This window comes from Rhinolophus sinicus, chromosome 16 (assembly GCF_057876585.1).
Source record: "Rhinolophus sinicus isolate RSI-liver-muscle chromosome 16, RSI-T2T, whole genome shotgun sequence".
NCBI classification, from domain to species: Eukaryota; Metazoa; Chordata; class Mammalia; order Chiroptera; family Rhinolophidae; genus Rhinolophus; species Rhinolophus sinicus.
The window spans coordinates 106113155-106130928 of NC_142516.1; the positions used below are offsets into that span (position 1 = coordinate 106113155).

Consider the following 17774-nt stretch of genomic DNA (forward strand, 5'->3'; position numbering starts at 1 on the left):
TTGCAGCTGGGATGGTCTTGGTCAGCAGGGACCTACGTAGGACAAGTTTCTGAAAGTGACAATAGCTGCCAATTGCTTGCCTGTCTATTGCCCTGTGCTTTCTTTCTCTAAAGCAGCAGAGTGGAGGCTTCTATTTCACTGGTTTCTATTTCTGTGAAAAACATTGCAGAACTGCTTCCCTCATCATTCCCACTAAAAATCAACCTTCCCTTCCTTGTTACGTTGGAAAGGCTGACCCATAGCCACCCAATCTGTTTCCACCAGGCAGGTTGCTGCCATCAGAAGATGTGCCACTCGGGCCAGCTCATATTTTTAAACGACTGTGCAGTACCTGTACTTATAAAAACAAATGGATTTAGATGAGGTCACGGAGGGCGTGGTGATACATCCAAGTTCTCTGTCCCTGTGGAGCTGGGCTTTGACTTTCCTCCTAGTCAGAAATGCGATTATTTTAGTTTTCAAAATACCTGATGGTGCCCCTAGATGTGAAATGTGTTCAGGACTCTAGTGCACACCCTTTGGGGTCAGAACTCGGCTTGAACTCTGATGCAGTCGCTTATTGAGTAGGTGCCCCTATGTGCAAGTTTTTTGTAATCTCTATGTCTCAGTTTTCCAACCTATGTAATGGGGCAGCAAAGGACATCTGTTTGAACAGGGTTCTTGTTAGAATAAAATGAGATAATGAATGTGCAGTACTTAGCACAGTGCCTGATACAGGGAGAAATATTACTTCAATGACAGTTTTGCTATTTATTGTCAGCTCCTTGTTTTCTCCAAAATGTCCCTGGTCCTCATACACATCTGTTTAGATGGGCAGGTCTGACAGTTTGGGGGACAGGGAGAAGGAAGCTGTGATGAAGCTAATACCACATTTCACTCTGTTATCACCATTCCTCACTCTGCAGCCACCAGCAGCCAGCGATCCACTTGGCTTGACTCTTCCACATGGGCCCATCCTAAACTGGAAGTTGAGTACTGGGAGGCTACAGAACTCTCATGGGAGGGGACTTGTTTGTTCATCACAATGTAAACTTTGCATCACCAGGTTGGCACTTTGTACACTGGAGATGGTCAGGGAGTGGCAGGGAGTGCCAAAGGCATCACTGCAATCCCATGGCACCATGAACCAAAGCCTCCCTCTGCCTCTCTTTCCTACTGGTAAAAATTTAAAGTCCAGGGCTCAGTTGCAGGAAGGCTGGTGATGGAAATGTTCAACTCTGCCTTCCAAGGCTACAGTTCCTTCCCAAGGGTCATGCAACAGATTTGCATGAGCCCATGGTGCTGTTGGTAGACCCAGCAGATCCACAGAGCCAAGAGGCAGAACTGGGGATGGATGCGGTGAAACACCATTTAAATCAGTGACTCAAACCAGGAGTCCTCCTAGCACCAATCTCGAGTGAGCTGAACTAAGTGAAGTAGCAGGAGCCTTTCTCTAGAAAGACCAAGTTGGAGAATACAAGGTTCTCCATTTTAACTTCTCACATATTAAAAAACAAACAAACAAACAAACAAACAACACGTAGTGACCCTTTCTGTATATACCGCTAAGCAAATGCCAAGTATAGAAACTATTAACTAGGGTAGATGAAGAGACAAAAGCTGATGAAATAAATAAGGCAACTTCTTTGAATGGCATACATTTCAGATACTTTGTGCTTGAGTTAATGTAACCCTCAGTGGTTAACTCCAGTCTTGGGTAGATTATGAAGTCTGTATGTCTGCTACCAAATGCCCTGTCCGCTACCTTTTTTGTACCTCAGTTTTCTCCAGGGTAAGAATTAATATAAGCTATAAATACCCTTCCAGGCCTAGTTACTAACAATGAATATTGAGAGGCCTTGGTAAATATAAAATGTTATATATAGACACAATAGTAAATCAGAGAGTTATCTACTTCGAGTGAGATTCAGTTTTCCTTAAACACTGCAGTCTCTCAGTTTCCCAATGTTCCGGGGCAGACCGAAGTTCTGTGGCATATCTTTTTAATGTGGCAGGCCTCAAGGGTGGATTGAGTTAGGCAATTTATCCCCTTTTATGCCGTGTTATTCACAGACAACACTCCAATGGGGTAACATAAAACCACAGATGGGTTTCTTTACAGTGGTGTTTAAGTGACCTAGGAAAACAGCCCCTGCCATGTGTGTAGAACTGGGGAAAGAAGTATCACAGGAGAAAATGGACCTTAAAAGAAATGACAAAAATGAAAAACCTTCCTAACTGCTCCAGACATTATGTTTAAAGGAGCGTTTCCTTGGCAACTTATAATTTTCTGAAATTGGTTCCCAGTCCTCAGATCTCCCCAAGGTGTTTATGTTGTGTTTTGACTCAGTAGGAACCATCACTTCCCAGAGCTTCCAGCTCTCACCAGCAGACCACACGCTCATGCCATTCAGCAATCAGATGACAGAGGAAAGGTTCAAAGAGAATTATTTCTCAGAACTTGCTGGCTCATCTACCCTCCAGTATGTCACTCACACTGTAGATGTATAAAACCTGTAAAAATATGTTGGGACTTAGTACACACACACACACACACACACACACACACACACACACACACACACACACGAAACCCATACTCCATGCCAGGAGGACCACCCCTCCCGCTGGCTCCTCTGCCCTGTTCGGCTTGTCTGGGCATGTCAGCCCAGCTAAAACCAGGCTGAGTTTCAGGGGAAGAATTTGCCTGTGTCTGGAGCTAAAGTTCAGGTTTGCTGACATGGAGACTGATCTGTTGGTTGCCAGCAAAGAAAGGTGGTTTTTAAATGAGCAGCAGAGGACATTGTGCTGGTTGCTAATGAGCAGCTTTGATTCCAATTGGAAGCTTGAGAGATAAAAATAGTATGCAGGGTGTATAGGGGAAGAAAACACATCAGAGGTTGCCGGGGGTTGAGGGTGAGAGGAAGCAGACTGACTACAAAGGAACACAGAGAACTTCTCAGGGTGTTGGAAATATTGTCTTGATGGTGGTGGTGTTACTTGACTGTATGTTTGTCAAGATTCACAGAACTGTGTCCTACAAAGGAGGAATTCTACCATATATCAATTATAACTCAATAAACCTGATTTTAAAACAACTATTGTTTTGGAGGCCATTTAAAACCAAAGAGCATTTGAGTCACTAGTGCCTCCTTAAAATTATTTTGGATTTAATTCTCTACTAAATTAAAAAAATAATCTTTCATGGCAAATATTTACTCTTTAAGGCCCATGTGGAGGAATACAATCTGTGTGTTTCAGAGTTGTTTGTACCATTTATTTTTTGTCATTTAATATACTTAATTTTTAATTTTTTTAAAAAAAGAAGTTGGGTTTATGAAGCAAAAGACCTCTGTGATTCCAAAAATTGGTTTTGAGATCCCAAAGTCATGGATGTGGAGAGAAATTAGAATGTCTAAAGGATAATCTATTTAGACAACCTAAGAAATAAGCTATTAGACCTAATAGTTCATTATGATACCTGGACTCAAAATATACAAAATACCCATAGCTAGATAATAATTGTAATGAGGGAAAAAAGCTTTTTACAACAGGAAGAAAACAGAGCAAACCAAGCCAAACAATAATAACAGCAGAACATAGAAATAAGATTGAAAAAAATCTTCAGCCTCTACGCAATTAGGTATCAAACTTCAGTTAATAGTACAAAAGCAGTCTTGAATAAATGGAGACATATTCCATATTGTTGCATGATGTCACTTTTTCTCAAATTAATTGTTAGGCCCAACATGATACAGAATGAGACAGAGAGAAGAGAATACAAACTCCTCAATCATTTCAAATCAGTGGAGGAAATGAAAGATTACTCCATGTTTCATTTTTTGAGGTGAAGAGGAAGGGGGATCCAACCCACATCCCTAATACGTTCTAGATGAATTAAATACATTTAAAAAATAAAAACACTACCAGAGGGTAAGGGGGGTGGGGGGTGGGAGATGAGGGTAAGGGGGATCAAATATATGGTGATGGAAGGAGAACTGACTCTGAGTGGTGAACACACAATGGGATTTATAGATGATGTAATACAGAATTGTACACCTGAAATCTATGTAATTTTACTAACAATTGTCACCCCAATAAATTTAAAAAATAAATTATAAAAAAAAATAAGAACACAAAGGAATAAAAAATATTATGGTAAATATTCATCAACTCCCACTGTGTGGAAGCACTTTTTAAGCAAAGAGGTAGAAGGAAAATCTATAAAAAGAGAAGAGACATTTTTTATATAAAAAAATTAAAGCTGTATGCCTCAAAACTCATGATAAAAAAAAACCAAAAAAAACAGGAAGCAAAGAATAACCTGAAAAAATGGCAAAGGGTAAAACTAAGGTTAACATGAATTTTATATGAAGAGCTTCTAGAAATCAATAATTAAAAGGTAAATCCTAAGCAGAAAAACTGTCACTGTTCACAAAAAGGTAGTTTGTACAAGCAGAAAATAATTAGACACTGAAATAATTTCAAGCTTACTGTTTATTTAAATGTAATTAAAACAATACACTAATTTCTGTCTATCAAATTGGCAAATGTTTTAAACAAACACAACAAATAAAAGTTCAGGAAAAAGTATCATACACTGCTAGAGGACATATAAAGATTTTTCAAATTTTCTGGTTGGTAATGTGACAATATATATCCAAAGACATAAAGCTGTGGATAATATTTAACCTAATAATTCCTCTTCTAAGAATCTATCTTGAGAAAATATTTTTAAGAAATATAAAGATTTAGGTACAAGGATGTTTATCACAGTTTTATTTATAACAAGGAAAAATTCTCAAGAGGTTTAAGTAATTACAGTATGCCTGTAGACACTAAAAGTTACATTCTCAAAAATATTTAAAGCTTTGGAAAAATGAAAAAAAATGTGTGATATAAAAAAATAGGATTCAAAGCTGCATGTACAAGCTTCTACTTTTTGTAAAAAAGGTGGGTTGGTTACATATGTATAAACATATACACAGAGTATACACAGAAAAAAAGACTGGAAGGATTTGCACAAATGAAATGTTAATAATAGTTCTCAGGAAAATAGAATGTTTTTAAATTGTCCTTATTTTGATATTTCTCCAGATTATCTGCAAAAAGAACATATTAACTTTATGATCAGAAGCATAAATATTATTTTTGTGATAGTCTTTGCTATCAAGGGCTCCCCCTGCTGCTCACCCAAAACATTATGGAGGGTGCCCTCCTACTTCTTATTTCTGATTTTCCATGTCTTAAAAGCTCCATTCTTGAGCTTGATGACCTTTCTCTACTTCTTACTCACCTTAGGAGCAAACTCTTCTAATTTAAATACTTAGAATGATATGTGAAGTTATAGACTTTTTTTTAATTGAGATGTAATTCACTTATACTAGTCCTTCATTTGAAATGTATGTATGATTCAGTGGTTTTTAGTATATTCACAAAATGGTGCAGCTGTTACCAATTTCAGAACATTTTCATCACTGCAAAAAGAAACCTCATACCCATGAGCATTACTGCCCATCACCTCTTCCCCAGTCTCTAGTAACCACTAGCTGTTTTCTGGGTCTATGAATTTGCCTATTTTGGACATTTCATATAAATAGAATATTATCATATTTAGTCTTTTGTGTCTGGCTTCTTTTACTAGCATAATGTTTGCAAGGTTCATCCAGGTTGTAGCATATATCAGAACTTTATCCCTTTTACTACTAAATAATATTCTATTGTTTGAATATTCCACATTTTGTTTATTCATTACTTAATGGACATTTGTTTATTTTTTCCCTCCCACTTTTTGGCTATTATAATGAATACTGCTATAAATATTTACATATAAGTTTTTGTGAAGATATGTTTTCAATTCTCTTGGGTATATACTTAGAAGTGGAATTGCTGAATCACATTGTAACTCTCTAATTTTTTGAAAAACTGCTGAACTCTTTCTAAATGACCCTCTTATTTTATATTCTCACTAGCACTGTATGAAGTTTCCAGTCTCTCCTTATCTTAACCAATATGTATATACTGTCTTTCTGATAAAAGCCATGCTAGTGACTATGAAGTGTTATCTCATTACGATTTTTATTTGCATTTGTCTAGTGACTAATGATGTTGAACATCTTATCATGTGCTTTCTGGCTATTTGTGTATCTTCTTTGGAGAAATGTCTATTCATATTCTCTGCCTATTTTTTAAATTGTGTAATTTGTCTTTTTATTGTCGGGTTGTAATAGTTTTTATGTATTTTGGATACTGGACCCTTATCAGATATATAATATTTTCTCCCATTCTGTTGGTTGATTTTTCACTTTTGATGGTGTCCTTTGAAACACAAAAGTTTCTTATTTTGATGAAGTCCAATCTATCTATTTTATCTTTTGTTGCTTGTATCATGTTTAAGAAAACATTGTCTAATCCTAGGTCATGGATTTTACAGCTATGATTTATTTTTCTATAGTTCTAGCTTTTACATTTAGGTCTTTGACGCATGTTATGTTAATTTTTGTATATAGTGTGAGTTAGGGATCCAAATTTATTCTTTTGCATGTGGATATCTAGTTATTTCAGTTCCATTTATTTAAAAGATTGTCATTCCCCTCATTGAATTACCTTGATACTGATATCCTTGTCAAAAATCAGTTGACCGTAAATGTCTGGGTTTATTTTTAGACTCTCAATCCCGTTCCATTGATATATATATATATATATATATATATATATATATATATATATATATATATATATATATATATATATGACTATCCTTATGCCACTAATACACAGTTTTGATTGCTGTAGCATTCAAAATTAGGAAGTGTGAGTCTTCCAACTTTGTTCTTGTTCAGGTTGTTTTGGTTGTGAGACTCTTGAATTTCCCTGTGAACTTTAGGATTAGCTTGCCAATTTTTGAAAAAGAAAAAAAAAACCCCACAAAAATACAGCTGGGATTTTGATAGAGATAGTGTGGAATCTATAGATTAGTTCAAGCAGTATTGCTATCTTAATAATTTTAAGTTTTCCAATTCATGAACACTGGATGTCTTTCCAGCTATTATCTTCTTTATTTTCTTTCAGCTATATTTTGTATAAAAATACAGTGTACAAGTCTAACATTTATTTTGTTAAATTTATTTCTAAGTATTTTTTTCTTTTTAATATTATTGTAAATGAAATTTTCTTAATTTTATTTTCTAGTTTTTCATTGCTGGTCTATAGAAATATAATTGATTTTTCTGTATTGATTTTATATCCTGCAAACTTGCTGAACTGGCTTATTAGCTCTAATTGATATTTGTGGATTCCTTAGAATTTTCTGTTTATATGATCATGTCATCAGCAAATAGAGATAGATTTATTTCTTCCATTCCTATTTGGATGCCTTTTATTTCTTTTCTTCACTAATTTGCCTGAGTATAACCTCCAGCACAATGATGAGTAGAGTAGCTAAAAAGAACATCTTTTTCCTTGTCTTAGTGGGAAAGCATTCAGGCTTTCAGCATTAAGTATGATATTAGCTGTGGGTTTTATTAGCTGCTGTTTATCCAGTTTATTGAGTGCTTTATCATGACAGCATTTTTATCATGGTTTTGGTCAAATGTTTTTCCTGTGTCTATTAAGATAATCTTGTGATTTTTGTTCCTTTTTTTTTTTCCCTATTAATATGGTGTATGACATTGGTTAATTTTGGTATGTTGAGCCAATCTTGCATTTCATAGATAAATTCCAGTTGATAATTTTGCATAATCTCCCTCCTCCTTTTCTTTTTATGTTGCTAAATTAACCGTGTTTGCATTTTGTTGAGAATTTTTGCATATGTATTCACAAGGGATATTGGTCTGTAGTTTTCTTGTGAATATTTTTGTTTGGTTTTGATATCAGAACAATGCTGATCTCATAGAAAGAATTAGGAAATATTACCTCTTCTTCTATTTGTTGGAAGAGTTTGTGAAGGCTTGGTGCTAATTGTTCTTTAAACATTTGCTAGAATTTACTACTGAAGCCATCTGGTCCTGGGTTTTTCTTCTGTGGAAAGTCTTTTTTTTTTTTATTACTAATTCAATATGTTTACTTAGGTTTATTTATGTTTTCTATTTCTTCGTGAGTAAGTTCTAGTAGTATATCTTCCGAGGAAGTTATCTGTTTCATCTGAGTTATATAATTTGTTGCACACAATGAAAATAATCCCTTCAATCCTTTTAATTTTTTAGATAGATAAAAATCTTTTATTTTATTTCTGTAAGGTTAGTAGCAATGTGGTTTTTTTTTCTCCCTTTCTGGTTATAGTTTTTGAAGTCTTCTCTTTTTTTTTTTCTGTGACAATTCTAGCTAAAGGTATGTCAATTTTGTTGATCTTTTCAAAGGACCAACTTTTAGTTTTATTGATTTTCTCTATTGTTTTTCTATTTTATTTATTTCCTTCTTTTGGGAGGGTTATTTTGCTCTTATTTTTATACTTTCTTAAAGTATAATATTAGTTTATTGATTTGAGATCTTTCTTCTTTTTTATAATAAATATTTGTCATTATAAGTGTCTTCTTGCTGCTGCTTGAGCTGCATCACATGTTTTGATATGTTATCTTTTTATTTTCAATCATATCAAAGTATTTTCTTATTTCCCCACTAATTTCTTCTTTGATTCATTTATTACTTAAGAACATGTTGTTTAATTTTTATGTATTTGTGAATTTACCAAATTTCTTCCTGTAATTGATTTCTAATTTCATTCCATTGTGGTTGAGAACATACTTGATATGATTTAAATCTTTGTAAATGTATTGAGACTTGTTTTATGGCCTAACATATGGTGTATCCTGGAAAATCTTCCATTTTCATATGAGAAGAATGTATTTTCTATTGTTGTGTGGAGTGTTCAATTAGCTTTAGCTGGTTTATATTTCTGTTCAAATTTTTATTTCTTTTGTCTAGTTGTTCTATACATTATTGAAAGTGGGTATTGAATCCTCCAATTATTATTGTTGAAATGTCTATTTCTTCTTTCAGTTCTATTTTTCGTTCATGTATTTTTGGGCTTTGATGTTAGGTGTCTATATGTTATAAGTGCTATATTTGCACTTATAATGTCTTTCCTTGTCTCTAGTAAGAATTTTGTCTCAAAGTCTATTTTGTCTACTGTTGGTATAGATATCCCAGCTCTATTTTGTTTATTTGTACGGTATATCTTTTCCATCTTTTTACTTTCAGTCTTTTGTTTCTTTGAATCTAAAGTGAGCCTTTTGTAGGTAGTATATAATTGGATCACATTTTTTGTCCATTCTGCCAGTATCACCATTTAATTTAAATGTTTACTTATTTGCATTTAATATAATTACTGATAAGGTAGGATTTACATCTGTCATTTTTCTGTTTGCCTTCTATATGTTTTATGTCTTTTTTTTTGTTCCTCTGTTCTTCCATTGCTGCCTTTCTGTGTGTGTTGAAAAGACATTTTCTAGGTTACTGATCATTACTTTTACAATATTTTCTTAAGCTACTTTCTTAGTGGTTACCCAGGGGATAAAAATTAACATCTTAATTTATAACAGTCTTGTTCAGATTAGTACCAAGTTAATTTTAATAATATATAAAAACTTTGACCCTATATAGCTCCATTTCCTTTTGCCTCCTCTGTTTCACTACTGTTAACAAATTACATATTTATATACTGCATGCTCCTCAATAGAAATTTGTAATTATTACTTTATAAACTTTTAAAATTAATTTAGGGGAAAAAAGAGAGTTATAAGCAAAAAATTCATTTGTCCTGGCTTGTATATATAGACACCTTTACTAACGCTCTTTATTTTCTTCATGTGAATTTGAATTATGGTCCATCAGCCTTTAATTTTAGACTAAAGGACTCTCTTTAGTATTTTTTATATGGTGGTCTGCTAGTGACAAATCATCTCAGTTGTTTTTTTAAGACTCTCCTATCTTCTTATTTATTTTTTTGTAGGAGATTTCTGCTTGGTATACAATTCTTGGTTGATAATCTTTTTCCCCCCAACACTTTGAATGTGTAATTCCACTGCTTCTGGCCTCCATGGTTTCTGATGAGAAATCAACTATTAATCTAATAAGATTAAAATATCCTCCAATAGAGGATCCATTGTACCTGAGGAGTTGTTTCTGTCTTACTGTTTTCAAGATTCTCTATTTGTGGTTCAACAGTTTTATTATTATGTGACTAGGTGTGATTCTCTTTGATTTTATCCTACTTGGATTTTGTTGAGCTTCATGAATATAAAAATGTTTTTCATCAAATTTGGGGAGTTTTTAGTCATTATTTCTCAAATATTCTGTCTGTCGCTTTCTCTTCTATGCTTCTGGGACTTTATGCATATGTTGGTATGCTTCATGGTTTCTGAGTCTTTGTTTATTTTTCTTAATTCTTTTTTATTATTGTTTCAGAGAATGGATAATCTCAAATGACCTATTTTAAAATTCATTGATTCTTTATTCCTCTTGCTCAAATCTGCTATTGAGCCCCCTTAGTGAATTTTTCATTTTTATATTGTATTTTTCAATTCCAGAATTTCTGTTTTGTTGATTTTTATAATTATTATCTTTTTAATGATATTCTCTTTGTTATAATATCATTCTCATATTTACCTTTAATTCATTAGATATGATTTCCTTAGTTCTTTACCCATATTTAAAGTAGCTGATTTAAAGTCTAGGTCTAGTATATTCAATGTCTGGGTTTGAATGAAGTCATTTATACGATATAAAATGTTTAAGATGCAGATAAATATCTTAATTGTAAAAGTGCATATAATAAATCTACTCCTGGACAAGGAAAGACATAACAAAGAATTCTATATTGGGTTGGGGTGTCTCTTTCTACGTGAAAGTTAGAGGCAGAACCGCAGGTCTAAGACCTCGAGCTACAAAAAGCAACAGGTCCTGCAAATGGTACCTGCATTTGCAAATGGAAGACAGAAACCATAACTTATTATTCCCTTTTCCTCCACAGCACACAGCACAGTACCTCACACGTAGAAAGAGTCCAATAAAGATTTGTTGAGTTGAATGGGAATGAAAGGAAGTGTTTATGGGTGTGTATGGGAGGAGTCACTTATTCTCACTGATTCTTTGAGTCAGAGCCACACACTCATAATGCTGTTTCCAAAGCCTTCTTTTCCCATATGAAAGAGAGCATTGGTATGAGAATGGCTACAGACTCCCTTTTAGCCACTGTCACCTGGCATTCTTGTGGGTTAGGGCCCTGACTAGTCCCCAGTTTCCTTGGCTGCAAAGCTGCCTTGGGAGGTTAGGAAAATTAGGTTTCCAGCAAATTAAAATGAGGGGACACAAGCCTTTCAAAGCTATCATATTAGAATAAATATGCCAAGTTTCATTTTCAGGAGACTTAGTTTATGGAGGAAGAGAAGGTGGATTGAGACACAGTAGAATATTATTTAATTTCAGTGATTCATCTGAGTCTAGGGGTGTGCATTTCCTCATTCATGTGGCTTTCCTCACTGATATTCAGCCTTTGTTTGCTAAGTCTCTTTGGCCTTAAAGGACCTGCCTTACTAGCTACAGTGATGGATTATTTGGATATGATGCTTGTTGATCCTTATCTTCTCTTCCTCCCTTGGACTATGTAGACACTCCCTCTTGGGCTCTTATCAAAGTCTCTTTAGTCATTATACATTTATGGCCTCCAAATATGAGAAATTATAAATTGATATCTTAAAATGGCAACTGAACTCACCTCCATAGTCTATCTCTATGACTATAACTAATATAAATAACTGTTATTTACTGAGTAAATACTTGGTTCCATATACTCTACTAAGCACTTGATATACCTTAACCCATTTATCAAATAGGTACTATTATTTTCCTGAAGGAATAAACTGAGGCTTGGAGATGTTAAGTAACTTGCTTATGGTCCTTCAGTTGAGCTAATGATCCAGAAACAAGTGTGTACTTTGCAATTAAAATGTACTATTTTAGACTAATACAGGTGAGGCAACCTGAATTTAGGAAACACATGCTTTAATGAATTATATATAAAGCTAAAGAGTTACCGTCTTCTCAGAAACTGAGCTGTTGCTTCCTAGGGGGTCTTGGAAAACCTACAGATAAGCATTATTTATAATTAGCATGTCAGTTATTTATAGTTGAAGAAATACTTCTAGATTATTTTAAAAGGATTTTAAGAAACTGTTTGTCTTACGCTATTTAATTTAGAATTCTTTACATCCTTGATTTGCTTAGCAAGTTTCAGGCCAGTCTTGTATTATAAGTGACTCTGAATTAATGGGAGTGTGAGTTAATGCAGTTTAATGTCCAAGATTTGTAGTCATCCTTGTTTGGCTTTCTTCTTTAAAATACATGTCTTGTTGACTGGGACTGGCTGTTTGGATATCTGTGAGATTCACTCTTTGCAATGATAATACAATCAAAGCCTCTAAGGAATTACATTTAGTTCTAAGAACCTAGAGTCTTCCTTTGAAGTAACCCTTTAAAAATATTAGCAAGTATCAGCCTTAATATCCAACTTGTATGCCTCACTGAGTTTTCATGAGATTAGCAACCATTACTCGGTCTTTGTCTGGAAATTGAAAAGCAACGTGTTGCAGTGGTCTGAGAGAACACTTCTGTTTCATGTCCCCATGCCTGCTTTGGTCCAAATGACTCAGATACAGTACTACAGCTGTTTCAGCATTCTTGGGTTTTGTTTGCCAGCTCTATTGGAGACTAAAGCTTATATAAGTAATATAAAACCTCAGCATTTACAACATAAAGGCACCACAAGAACTCTCAGACATTAAGCTTTGGTAGGATTTTATTTGGAGGAATTTTATTTTAAAATGTAATATCCTTTTCCTTTCTTTGGCAAATAGAACCAGGAGAACTTGGATGGAACTCTACTGCTTATGAAAAGTCTCACCGTGTTCATATAAGCAAGTCTGTCACCCTTGATTGGAAAGTAATAATTCATAAAGCTTAATGTTATTATCATCCCTCTGCCTGGAGTGATAGATATTCTTGAGTCATTTTAAATAAAAAGTTTAAAATTGAATTTGCAACTCAAAAGATTGGTGGGTTCAAATGTTAGATTCCTGCTGAGTAACTGTGCAAACAATTCTGAAGTAGCTAGTAGTGTGTTAGGAATGGCAGTTTTATTAAATGTCTTGATGGAGTGCAACGAAAGCACACTTTTGGTGTCTTTATGCAGCCTTTCCCGCTACAAAAATAATAGTTTTCTTATAGACGTTAGTGCTTGCCTGCACTCTACTTATTTGGTTAGTCTCCCAGTTTAGGTTTTCTGCAAAATTTTTCAGTAAGAAAATGAGATTTTGTTTTGTTCGTAGCAGACCAATAAGATTCTCACAGGTGAGTTGATTATCTGACACTGCTCAGAGATTATTAATGTGCATTTCATCATATAATTTTTGTAGAATAAATAGTCTTAAACCATCCAGCTGGTCAAAAAAGGTGCCCCCCAGTATTACGTGCTCATGGTGATGCCTTCTGACATTGCAGATCTTCAATGAAGCTTTGAAGGGACTGAGTCTCGCTGGAAGGAAGAGAACCATCCAGATGTAGAAAGGCTCCTCTCGCCCAGTCGAAAACCAGCAAGTTCATTTAAAAAGGTATCTTTCAATTATGAAAATTGGCAGGCATCAAAGGACATTTGGCAGTTGAACTTTGCAAAAACATTTGCACTGGCGGCTAAAGAGGACCTTCTCTTTTGCTGGTTTCATGAAAAAAAAAAAAGAAACATTTTGCAGTTTCACCTCAATTTCCTCTCTCCTTTTTTCCACAAAAACAAAAGGTGATTTTTCAAGGTCCCTGTATCAGCATTATTTGACATTCTCATATGAATTTGACCAAATAACTGACCAAATCCCTCAGGACGAAAATTGAAAATTTGTTGTGATTTCCACCCCTCACTCCCAGTCCTCCTGTCTCCTAGTCAATGGCAAATTGTCCTTTTCCCAGATTCTTTATTTTTCCCCCTATGGGCAAAACACTGCTGCTATAAAAATAAAAACAGTGAAATTCCAGTCTTGTCTAAATTTGGGAATTATTGCACACATGAAAAAAAATCTTTGTTTCTCCTTGGGAAATTGGCAAAGTGAAAATTGCCAGCTTAGCTCTTCTCACGTTGGCACTTATATGAACTGCAGGAATTGGATTTTTAAAAGACTTTAAGAAGGATTTTAAACGTAATTTTAGGGAAAAAGATACTACTTCATATAAGTGTGGCTTACGTTTATCTCCACACCAAATGGCCTCTGTGGAGATCTTTATAACCAGGCTGGGAGCATCCCTTTCTTTCTGGGCAAGGATGTAGCTTTGTGAGAATGGAAGCCTCTTCCTCACCAACAGCAGTGTTCCTTAAATCAAGACATTGCCTATTTTTGCTTAGAACATCGGAGGTACTGGAGGGTAAGAAAGCCTCAGACTGCCACGTGGCTGGTCAGTTAAGTACATCTTTGAGCTTCTGGCAAGACATCAACAAAGCCTTCACATCAGCAAACTTTGGGTAGCCTGTGCCTTAAAATATTGTGTATGATATAAAATAACTCTGGATAACTTTATCCATACCATTCAACACACTAGTGGTTCAATTCGACTCTATAATTTGTGTGTACATGTATGTGTTCTTCATTGTTTGTCTCTAATGGAATAAAATAGTTGCTCTAAAATTCTATACATAAACATAGGTATAACAATGGGTATAAAGAGAAACAGCAACCCACTCAGATTTTAAACCCCCAAATTTAACTCTCTTCCTCCCTACACACATGTCTATGTTGTAATTTTGTTTCTACTACCCAAATTAGAAAGGAAATTTAGCTGTCTGCTGCAGTTTGGGTGAAGCTTTTGGCCCCACATGTAAGACATGGAGGGATTGTCTTATATTCTGCATTTAAATGTTCCTGTAAGGAGCATTAATCCATCCTGTTCTGTTATAAAGGGAGAATGGACAGCTGGTGGAACTGGCAGGGAGAAATCTTGGCTGTTATTCACGAGGAGACCAAGCCACCTTGAGTTACTAACCCATTCCCACCTGCCTTCCCACTCTAATCTCTGCCCTCCTGTGGTAGGCTGAATAAGGGTCTCCCAAAGATATCTATGTCCTAAGCCCCCGAACCTAAGAGTATGTAACCTTACCTGGCAAAAAGCACTTCGCAGATGTGATTAAGGAACTTGGGATAGGAATAATTTCTTAGATTACTCAGGTCATCAAATATAAATAACGAAGGTCCTTATAAGTGGAATGCAGGAAGATAAGACAGGGGAGAAGGCAATGTGACTACAGAAGCACAGATTGGAGTGACAGGGTGTGGGGACAGAGTCCCAGAGAGCAGTTTTCACGCTCTCAGCCTCATGTGGAAAGGTGCTGGCTCAGGTAGTAGATGGCCATCAGCTGTGACTAGTTGGCCATCAGCTGTAACCAGTTAGCAATTAGCCACTGATGTAACTGCTGTGGCTATGCTGGAGGGTTGGTTTTTGGTTAGCAGAGAAGCGGACGGTGGATTGCAGCTAGCAAGTGGGGTTAGTTGGTTGACAGAGAAGCGGTGGGCATATTGCGGATCATGTGGCTCCTGCTTCCTGTGTCTCCAACCCAGCTGCCAGCGAGACTATAGTGGTATGAATCCCCTATCTATGGCTCCGTGGGTGTTCCTTTTTGGCCTCAGCATATCCTGTGTTCTTATGCAGGGAGCACAGAGTGCCCGCATGACACAGGGCCATGAACCAAGGCAATTTCTGGAAGCTGGAAGAGGCAAGGAACAGATTCTTCCCTAGAGCCTTCAGAAAGAACCAACCCTGATGACACTCATTGTAGCCCTCAGAACTGCTTTTGGACTTCTGACCTTCAGAATTGTAAGAGAATACTTTTGTGTTGTTTTAAGCCAGTAAAGTTAGTGATAATTTGTTATAGCAGCAATGGAAAATTAAGGCACCTTCCCAATTCTCCCCTCACTTTCTACTCAGAATCTCTGTCTTTGCTTTCATCTTCATTTTTGCCTTTGCTCGAGATTATTATCCCTGTTCTCAGTCCTTTTGGCCAAAGATTTGCCTACTCTTCTTCTTATTAACCTTCCTCCATGCCTAGATTCTTACACAGCTAAGGAACTTACCACTTCGCCCTTCAGGGAGGATGAGTGGTTACAGAGCCAGAGTAACATTTCCCAAAATGTGTTCTGTGACATACAGGCCCTTGAATATATGAACAAAGGGTATATAGTGAAAAAAACATTGCCTGTCATATCCACTTCTGAGAGACTCCTATGTTAATGATCTTGTTAATGATCCCAAGAAATTTTACAATGTTGTTTAATGCAATATTTTCCAAATTTCTTTGGCCGTCAAACTTGTTTTTCTCCATATGACAGACATGAACATAGCCTACAAATGGTGTTGTAGAGAATTGGCTTGGGAAAGAGCTGTTCTGGGTATACCTAGGGTCTTTACGATGCCCAATATTCTTCTGTGCCGGAAGCAAATGTCCATTTGGCCTCTGGATATAAAAGGAAAGCCAGTTTTCATCAACCAGCTTTCATCATCTACAGACTTCCTCTGGATTAGATGAAGGGTGCAATAAAATCAATTGATTGCACAGGCTCTAAGTGTCTATGGCAGTTTCCCACTTGACTTCTTGGGAAATGTGTTTGAAACTAACATGGATGTATCTGACTCATATTTCATAGATCTTCAGTGACAGGGGTCCTTAAGTCCACAGATTCAGTGGATTTGCCAGGCAATGGTTTGCCTGATCATAGACTGTGCAAACTCTTACACGTGTGAGAACATCCTGATTGGCCCAACCTTCCTGGTTCCTGAATCCAGGAAGGGTACTCACTGGCCCCCTTAAGGTCAGGTGCTACCATCTAGACCAGTCAGCACGGACTAAGGCACAGGTCAGCTATACAGTAGTAAAATTCGCTAACACTTACGCAGTATTTGCTCTGTGTTTGGCATTATTCTAAGCTCTCCACACACGTTAACTCCTTTCACCCTCACAACAACTTTATGCAAAATCCTGAGGTGTAGGAGGTTAAAAATAACCTGCCTGAGGTTATGCGGCTAGTAAGTAGCAGCGAGTTTGAATCCAGACAGGCTGACCCCAGAGGCTCTGTTCTCAAGCCACTGTATTATGTATGCGTAAGTGAAAAGAGGGTGAACTTGGAATCAGGTAGAACTGGATTGAATCCAGACTCCTTGCTGTGATGTTGGGCAAGTCTCATAATTCCTCTCACTTCTGTTTCCTCATTGGAAAATCATAACACAGATACCTGGTGTCAGAATCCTATCATATGCTTGTCAGTCTGTTAATGTACTGGTCTCTCCCACCTACCTGCCCTCTCACCGATCTGTTTTAGGGAATAGTGACTATCAGTGGGCATCTGATTCCTTTGAAGACGGGGACTATATTCTATCTTGATAAACCATGCTGAGTATAATTATTGTTCTTTCTTGAATTATTTTCTTTTTTAAAAGTTTTTTTTTTTTATAACAAAACTAATGCGTATTCACTTAAAAAATAAAGTTAAGCACAAGTAAGAAAATTTTAAAAATCAACAATTCTGGAAGATAAGTGGTATTAAATATTTTGTGTTAATATTATTTTAATGCGTTTCCATTCTATCTTCTCTAAATAATGCTTTCATATTGTTTTGTTTTGTTTTTCTCTGTATACTCTTCCTCCTAATGGTACCATTCTAAAATGCAGTTTTGTAAAAATTACTTTTTTTTTTTTTACTTGGTATGTCTTAGACAATTCTCATGTGCTATGTAGTCTTCTCCAACTGTGTTTATTTAATGAATCTATG

General features: G+C 35.8%; 1 long non-coding RNA gene across 1 annotated transcript in view; it reads left to right on the top strand.

Moving 5' to 3' along the window:
- The window catches only part of LOC148755088 (uncharacterized), a 263785-nt gene that overhangs the window by 222203 nt on the left and 23808 nt on the right, over positions 1–17774 (top strand). The window contains exons 3-4 of the long non-coding RNA XR_016019136.1: positions 13474–13583; positions 15661–15825. This is a non-coding gene — a long non-coding RNA (uncharacterized LOC148755088). The remainder of the gene's footprint in view (positions 1–13473; positions 13584–15660; positions 15826–17774) is intronic.